The sequence below is a fragment of the Corvus kubaryi genome, unplaced genomic scaffold (genome assembly GCF_017639235.1).
Source record: "Corvus kubaryi isolate FWS band 111438036 unplaced genomic scaffold, C.kubaryi_AGA036_p1.0 37746, whole genome shotgun sequence".
In the NCBI taxonomy this organism is placed as follows: domain Eukaryota; kingdom Metazoa; phylum Chordata; class Aves; order Passeriformes; family Corvidae; genus Corvus; species Corvus kubaryi.
In genome coordinates this window covers 1-8,018 of record NW_024581151.1, presented here as the reverse complement: position 1 = coordinate 8,018, position 8,018 = coordinate 1, and the positions used below count along the sequence as shown (strand labels likewise).

The window sequence follows — 8,018 nt, the reverse complement described above, 5'->3', positions numbered from 1 at the left end:
CTGCCCGGACGGCGCTGCCGCTTCCTGCTTCTGGCCCGGGCGGGCGACAGATGCGGCCTCCGGGCGCACGGGCACGGTAAGGGCGCGGTGTCGGCTCCTGCCACCGCCGCGCGGGCGGGCGCTGACAGGCGGCAGCTCCCCTGCCAAGAGGCCGCGGGGCCGTCTCGTCTCGGGGGCGGCCGCCGGGGTGTGTGAGATGGCCTCGAGGTGGTGGGGCCGGGGGTCGCTCCGGCGGCACCTCCCACCAACCGCCCTCCGCAGCTACACTTTCGGTTTCGCGCGGGCTGCGGCGGAGGAGCTGGGGCCGCCCTGTTCCCTCCGACTCGGCTCCCCGCGGGGTCCGCGCCCGCCGGAGGGGGCGGCGGGCGGTGCCTGGCGCTGTCAGTGTAAACAGCCCGAGGCAGTGCGGCCTCCCGGGCTGGGCCCGCAGCCTCCTGGGCCGGGCCGGGCCGGGCTGTGCTGGGAGCGGGGCGGCGGCGGAGCGGGGAGGCGACTGGGGCAGCGCCAAGGGGCAGCGCCTTGTTTACCCAGGGCGTCGGGAAAACATGGCAGCCCGGGCGTGCTGGACACTCGATGTCATGCGTGATCGCTCTTCCCGTGCCTCGTCCCTGGGATCGCTGCTTGCACCACGGATAAACAGCAGAAGTCTGGCATACTTTTCATTATACCGTGACTGTAAAACGTCGTGCTGGGTGAGCCCAGTTCGTGTTTAGCTGTTACCTTTTTGGATGTGCTCCCTCTTGTCTCTCCCCACTTGAATAATTCAGTTTTTCATTCTTCCTGCTTCCTCCCTTATGGCTAGTCACTGTTATCTTTCTTGGGACTTTTCTTTAGTCATTCAACTTCTTAAGCAAAGACACCACAACCTTACTGTAAGTTTAAAAACAGGTTCTGGGTCTAATCCTTACTGCTTTTCCTTCTCCTCTCACGCCATCTCTTATAGTAGACAGGATCAGCTTTAGGAAAGGTGCTGGGAAAAGGATGGTTCTTTTGTGTGGTGCTGTCAGTGACACACTCTTCATCTCTCAGGTTTCAGTAGTATCTGGTTCAGAAGGTGCCTAAACTTTAGACTGTTAGACACATCTTTATGTTCAATAGTCTCATAAGCCATTCAGGGGCTTTGCCTTCATAAAGTTGTCTAACTTAAATCTTACAAGTTTTTGACCTCGAGAATATCCTATCAAAGCTAATTATGGAATTTACTCACACTGCTTCCTTTTAGAGTGTGTGTGTTGGGTTTTTTTTTTAAAACGTACATCCTCACCATTTAATTTAATCGTCTCTGCTAATTTATTATGTAAAACGATGAATAATTCCTCCCTACTCTGGCTTGTGGGGGAGTGGAAATGATTGCGAAGGACCAACAATCAACTCGCTGGAAAGAGAGGTACAAAATAAGGGTAAATATGTAAGATTTCTGTCAGAGGGAAGAGAAGGTTTCAGGGTATCTTTAAATAGAGAGGAGTGGGAAGAGAGCCTGCTAGTAGGATGAGATACGGGAAGGTCCAGAAGAAGCCTGCTGAAACCACAAAGCTTTTTGCAGAACGTTAATAGTTTCTAACTGACTAGTTTCTAGCTTACATGTTTTGGGGTTCATCAGCTTCAGCTATTGAGGTTTCAGAGCAAACTTTGGATGTTCAGATTATCAAATTAAATATGTATGGCAGGAGGTCTTCTAGTTTTTACTGGATTTGATGTATCATTAATTTGATCCAACGTAATAATTTCTGTGCATTCAGCAATAAAATTAATGCTTTTTTGTATGAAAACTTAGGAAGTATGGAGTGGCTAGGACTACCTTGCCCATTCCTTATTTTGATTTGTGCTTTATAAATTTTAGTGCTTGGTGTAAATTGTAAGGTACTGTAAACTGCATGGATTGCATGTTCCCCTGACCTTGTAAATATAAAGATTTACTTTGTATCCTAATTTTGCTATAATCCCTGCAACAGACTTTAGCAACAAGTTTTGGGGCTTTTTTCTGCTCAGACAGCTTTTTCAGTGGCTTAATTTTTCACTTCTTAGACTTGTTGAGTCTCAGACAAAGAAAGCTAATTTCCCATTTCTTCTGCACATGCCAGTGTTAATCAGATAACAAGAGCTGTAAATATGATCTTGGAAAATGTCTTTAAAAAGACTTTTCAGTCGACATGAAATGTTTTACAGAGTGTGCTATGGTTTATATGTATCAGAGTGATAGTGGCATTTACTGCTGTATTTGAGGTTCTGCTTATGAAAGAACACCTTAATGCCCTTAGGAAGCCTTGTTCTTGTTAATGGGATTCTGCAGTGATCTTGGCCGGTGTATTTCTCCACGTATAACTACCTTCATTTTTCAAGCCAACATTCTTAACTTTTCTTTGATTAAACCAAAAGAAGGCTATTTTGAAAAAAACAAGCTGTGTGTGATGCTACTGCTAGCTGGAGTCCTGTGCTTGCGGTTGCATCTGTATAGGTATCCGCATAAATCTCTCCTCAGGATTTAGGATGCCAGCTGAGTAAAAGGGAGGCGTTCCAAGTACTCTTGTGGTGGTTCTGAGTGCTGTGGGAGCAGCTGCCTCTGGTCACTACTGCCCAGACTTCTCCATGTTTGTCTTGTTTTCACGTATGGGCATCTTTTTTTAAGCATTGTGTTTTGGGGTGGTTTTTTTGCTAGTTTCTTTTATAGTTAAAATAAAAGTGTGCTAAAGCTATTTGCACATTTATATTGAGAGTTTTGTTTTGAAACCAGTCCTAAATAAATTCACTTGAAGTCTGGCCTAGAAGAGATGACCTTCTCTGCCATCCTTTCCACACTGTTTTTCAATTATTATCTTTTATTCTGTTGAGCTGCATGTTTGCTTCCCTGTTAACTTGATAGGTGGCTGTGCATAGGGGAATCATCTTAAGATACTGTTTTTTGTGGGATGTGTTCATCACAGTTGTGATTTTCAGTAGTTTTAAGCTAGTAACATACAAGAACAATTTGGATTTCTTGTGGGCACACACTTGGATACATAATGTCGGTCAGATAAATGTACTATTCAATATGTGAAGGAAATGGTATTTTGCAGCCTTTATGACAAGTGCCCTGTAGCCTCTGAAGACTTGCTCTAATTGCTTGTCTTGACCAGTGAAAGCTATAAAAAATTTGAGTCTTTGTTGTGTGTTTTGTAGTGGTAAATAGAAACTTCTTGCTGTTGAGGCAAAGTATTCAAGATTCAGAATTTTTTGTTTGGTTGGGGTTTTGTTTTTTATTATTTGGTGATGGGAGCATGTAGACTTATTTTTGTTTTCCCATGAGATATGTATAAAAATAACAGATTATGCAGCAAGGATGTTTTTGTGGTTGTAAGGGTTTTTCCAAATGTTTCAGAACTAGTTTTTCTCCAAATTTGCCATTACCAGGAAGAAGAGGAGTGGATGTCAGAGCTGTAACAATATGATTTGGTAATTTTTTTTGGAAGTGTTAAATTTATTTTTTCTCCTCTGATGTTATTCTGTATTTTGCTTTATTGTAAGCATCTATCCAGAGTGGAATTACATTTGCAGTGTGCAGTTTTTGGTTTTATTTTTAATCTTTCTGCAGGTTGTTCTGTAATTCAAAACTAGCTGTACTTTGAACCAGCTTCTGTGCTGGCTAATTGTATCACTGGGGACAGCCTGGTCTCTTACAAACCTGAATCATCTCTTACTTTAAGAGTCTAATTGTCTTTTGGCCTTTTTGGCTCGCTTAGTCTTGGGAAATGTGAATTTCTGAGCTGATTCCTGGAAGTGACCAGGCAGGCTTTTGCATTTACAGGAATCAAATGAGTTGGGACTTGCTGGAGAGAGGATGGGGAATAGATTCAGTGTCCTACTGCAATTTGAGGGAGAAGCAAAAAGTCTTCCATAGAGACATACTACTTAGGGAAAGGGAAAAAGAAGACAAATGCTGGTTCATTCAGAAAGGGCTGTTTCTGTGGGAATCTCACATGCATGTAGGTGTATGGGTGTGTTTGAGTGTTTGCTTTAACTTAGAACTTCTAAACCAGACTGAACTGAAACTCTTTTACCTTTTCACTTGCTGACAAGTGGGCTTGTTGTTTTCTCTACCCTGCCAGAGTTTTGAAAATTTTGCTGACTGAATGTCAGTATGAAGTTCAAATCCTATTATATAAAGACTTCGGGTTCCTTGCTGGGCTATCCATGTATTCAGTCTGAAGATACTATTCTTTTAATGCATGCTGTGATTTAGCATCTCATGCATTCTTCTGTGTACTTCCTTTCTCCTGTGAGGTCCTTACTAGGATTTCTGCCCCAATTGGAAAATTCAGATTATCATTTATGCCCCAAAATTATGCTTAATTTATTGCCTTAACTTCATTTCTATAGGAAATTGGTGATTTATGTAGAGATAGATCAGCATAAAAGTAATTTAAACCTTTTGTAACCCAGGAGATGGAAATCACATATTTTTGAGAGAACCTGATCTTGTAAACAGTATTGAGTGTTTTCAGTTGCTGCAATTTGGCAGTTACTTGGCCACCTGTGCGGGATTATAGCACGTAAAATATAAATATACAGCAGATGTGGTCTAGTATATGATTGTTTATTTGCATTAATATTTATTTATTATTATTGATTGTTTGCATGAATATTCTGCATGAGAATGAAATTAGCTTTGTGACGTGCTTAAGCAGAGGTACCATATGAAGCACGGTATGCTATTATGTAGCTACAAGTCTGAGTTGCAGGAATAATGCTGATGTTTGAAACAGGTTGGAATGTCTGGGCTTCCAAATTAAAATGCAATTTAATTTTTCTGGATTTCTATTTTGGGTTATGATTCATTTGCAATATTTCTATTGTGTATATAAATGAAAAACTGTAGAAGAAGAAAGGTTTTTGCAATAAAACAGATTTTTAAATTTTTTCTTCTGATTGATTATTTTAGTGTACTCATAAACAGTTGGTTTTCTATTTTACATATTTCTGAACTTAAAGATTTTTGGAATAATTGATAGGTAAGGAGTAGACTTTTTGTTCTAAAAATCTAGAGGGTGACAGGTATATATGGCTCCAAGGGATACCTGTTAAAGGCTTTCCAGCCCGAGTCTTGTTTGGAGAGCAGAGGAGATCTTGGCTTTCTTTTTCATCAAAAAATGGTGCTAGGTTTACAAATGAAACAATGGAAAATAATGTAGTAACTGTGGGGGGGGTTTTTGTGCTGTTACAAATGAAATATAGTTAGGTATGAGTCATGCTTTGTCATGTAAAGTGGACTGCCTATGTGAGCAAAACAAGCCTTATTTTTTTTCTAAATTGTGTATATTTTTTCTTTCTTTTGAAATGTATCTTATGCTTATTCCTTGCTTAGTTTGCAAGCATTTGTTTGATCAGCAGTTGTAATTTTTGTTAGTGTAACCTTGCCTGTAGGAAGCGCAGTTACATTGTACGAATCCAAACAAGTTTTTCCCTAAATGTGCAAGATTAGTTTCGTTTAAGCTGGCTTCCTGCTACTGGAAAGCAGATTCATTGAGTTTGCCCATTGGAGTATTGATTATAATTTGTTTTCAGTATGTATTAGACGATCCTGTTTTCTTGCAACCTCAGTGGTTGTTGTAGCCTTCTAACGGATGGGTTTTATTAAAAATGTTGGGCCAAATTCTGACTTTTGTTAGAAAGCACTGATCTCAGTTTTTGCTGTAGAGATGCAGCATGCAAGAGATTTCATAAACATTGGAAGACTTTTGAGTATAAATTATGCAAATAACTTTAAATTATTTTGTGTTTCAGTAACCTCTGCCCAGCTGTTTAAGAGCAGTGGATTGTGAATTCAAGCCTTTGATATCCTGAGGCTATCAACATTACTATCTTCGAGAGAGAGAACAGTTCTCAAAGAATCTTCGGGGGATGCGCCATGACATCAGTAGTGATTGACACTGGAGGCCCTGCCCTGGAGTTTGACAGCAATGGAATAAAAAATCAAGAGGTTAGAAAACTAAATAGCACTTACTTACTATCAAACTTTGAAACCTTTTATCTTAATTTGGAAGAAAAATTCCCTGTAATCTTGCTGTGAAAACAAATGAAAGGGATCTGAGATTGTTGTGTAAGGAGGAAGAGTGCAGCCATTTTTCAAATATCTTTTAATAGAAGATTTTGTTATCACAGAAGTGGAAGCAAGAAGTTTTGAAGTCTGCAGTACAACTGTAGACTGGGTTTACAAAATTATATTCTGTACTAAGCTTTCTTTAAAGATCTCAGACGTGTCTTGAGGTATAGAACAAGTTGAGCAGAACAATACATGGACCTCTTTTAAACTTAGGCAGTACAGCATATTTTATCGTGTTTTGCATTCTTATCAATAAATAATGAATATATTCTACTCTCCTGTAGCTTTTAATAAACAGAATCTGGCAGTGTTCTACTTCTGCAACACTATAACTGATTATATATGCTTTTACAGACATTTTGATCCTTAAATAAGTAGAGATGAGCATATAGGCTTTGAAGTAGTCAGTTCTTCTGTAATAACTTATGTACTTAACCCAAAACATGTGTTCGTAAGACACAGGTCAGATGTAGGTATTTTGCAGTGCATAGTCAAAGCCTTTGTTACATCAAGCAGAGGGAGGAGAAACACTTCCCACAGCTGAGTGTCTTCGTTAGAAAGTGTGCTCTTTTCTAGTATCTTAAAGCTGTCTGCTGGTTTAAATTTTAAGTCCTTAAACCCAGGAAAATATCTGTGAGATTTAGAAAGCACCCTCTGATGGCTGATAGCTGTCTTTTATTCTTTTAATCTCTTGCTTTGGAAGAAAATTTCCTTTAAAAATATTTAAAATTATTATTATTCCATAAAGAATGTAAGAACATAAGAGGAAAATATTGACACAGAGTTTAATAGTGCAGTATTTAGAGCATTTTTTTTTCTTTTCTTTCCTTTTTTTTTCCTTTCTATAGGAAAATGAGCCAGTCTCTGAATTCCCTGCAGTGATTGTGGAGCCAGTTCCTAGTGCCAGACTAGAACAGGGTTACGCTGCTCAGGTCCTGGTTTATGATGATGAGACTTACCTGATGCAAGATGTAGCAGAGGAACAAGAAATTGAGACTGAAACTGTGGAAACAGGTAGACTTACTTAATTTTTTTCTTCCATGAGGTTTTTGTACTTTTAGAAATCCCCAAGGAATGTGACGTGTTTAGCCACAGGAGGGAGGTCTTGACCTGGGTTCACATCTATTTCCTCTAAGCTTAGTTTTGCTTAGGCTTCAGTGGTGACAGAACCATGTTGGCAGGTAAAAATGTCATGTTACATTCATGGTGCTGCATTGTAACACTGTGTCTCCTCCCTCATGAGCAGACAGATTTTTATTTATGTCTTTGCTATGTACTTACGCAGGGAGTTTCCTAGACAACTGAACTTGGAGTTTTTAAAAATCAGCTGAGCCAGGAAGCCGGTTAGAATTCAGTTTTACACTATGTGTGAGCCACACAACTGCATGGCAGCTGGAAATAGGGACTGCATGGCTCTATTTACCCCATCTTCCAACTCTTGCCCCTTCCTGCCTGTCCCTTCCTATCCTGCCGTTTTGGTGCAGAGTTGTATTATGGCTAGTTAGGTGGCAGGAGTGGGTGGCTTGGGGGAATGGAGTTGGGCTGTCCCATTATGGGCAAAAAGCCTAATAGATTGAAATTAACTCATTTATAAAATAACAAGTTAGGAATGAAGGAAGGAGTGGAGCTTTGCTGTGAAAGCTGAACTTTCCAGTGATAAACACAAATCTTTCTGTACACCCTCTCTCCGAAGAACACAATCAGGAGGTTTGCATTTTCCGAGGAGCAGCTAAGTATGTTTAAAGTGTCTGTGGAAGCAAAAGTTGTGCTGCTATAGCAGCCTAATTACATCTGACTGTTGGGCTGTGATTCCTGCTATCCTTCCCTCTTGCTCTCTTGTGTTGCTTCTTGTAGCAATGGGGAACAAAGACACACCCACCTCCTTGCTTGCTCCGAAGAAGATGGTTTATTGTAACAAACCAAGCCTTTTTATGTGCTAAAC

At 40.4% G+C, this 8,018-nt stretch overlaps 1 long non-coding RNA gene across 2 annotated transcripts; it reads left to right on the top strand.

The window, feature by feature from the left end:
* LOC121672110 lies at nucleotides 1-7,087 on the top strand. Of its 2 annotated transcripts, none has more exons than XR_006018775.1 (3): nucleotides 1-76; nucleotides 5,758-5,953; nucleotides 6,925-7,087. It is a non-coding gene; the product is annotated as an uncharacterized LOC121672110 (long non-coding RNA). The 2 variants fall into 2 exon arrangements; XR_006018774.1 differs by lacking the exon at nucleotides 1-76 and adding an exon at nucleotides 532-692.
* Nucleotides 7,088-8,018: the final 931 nt, after the last annotated feature.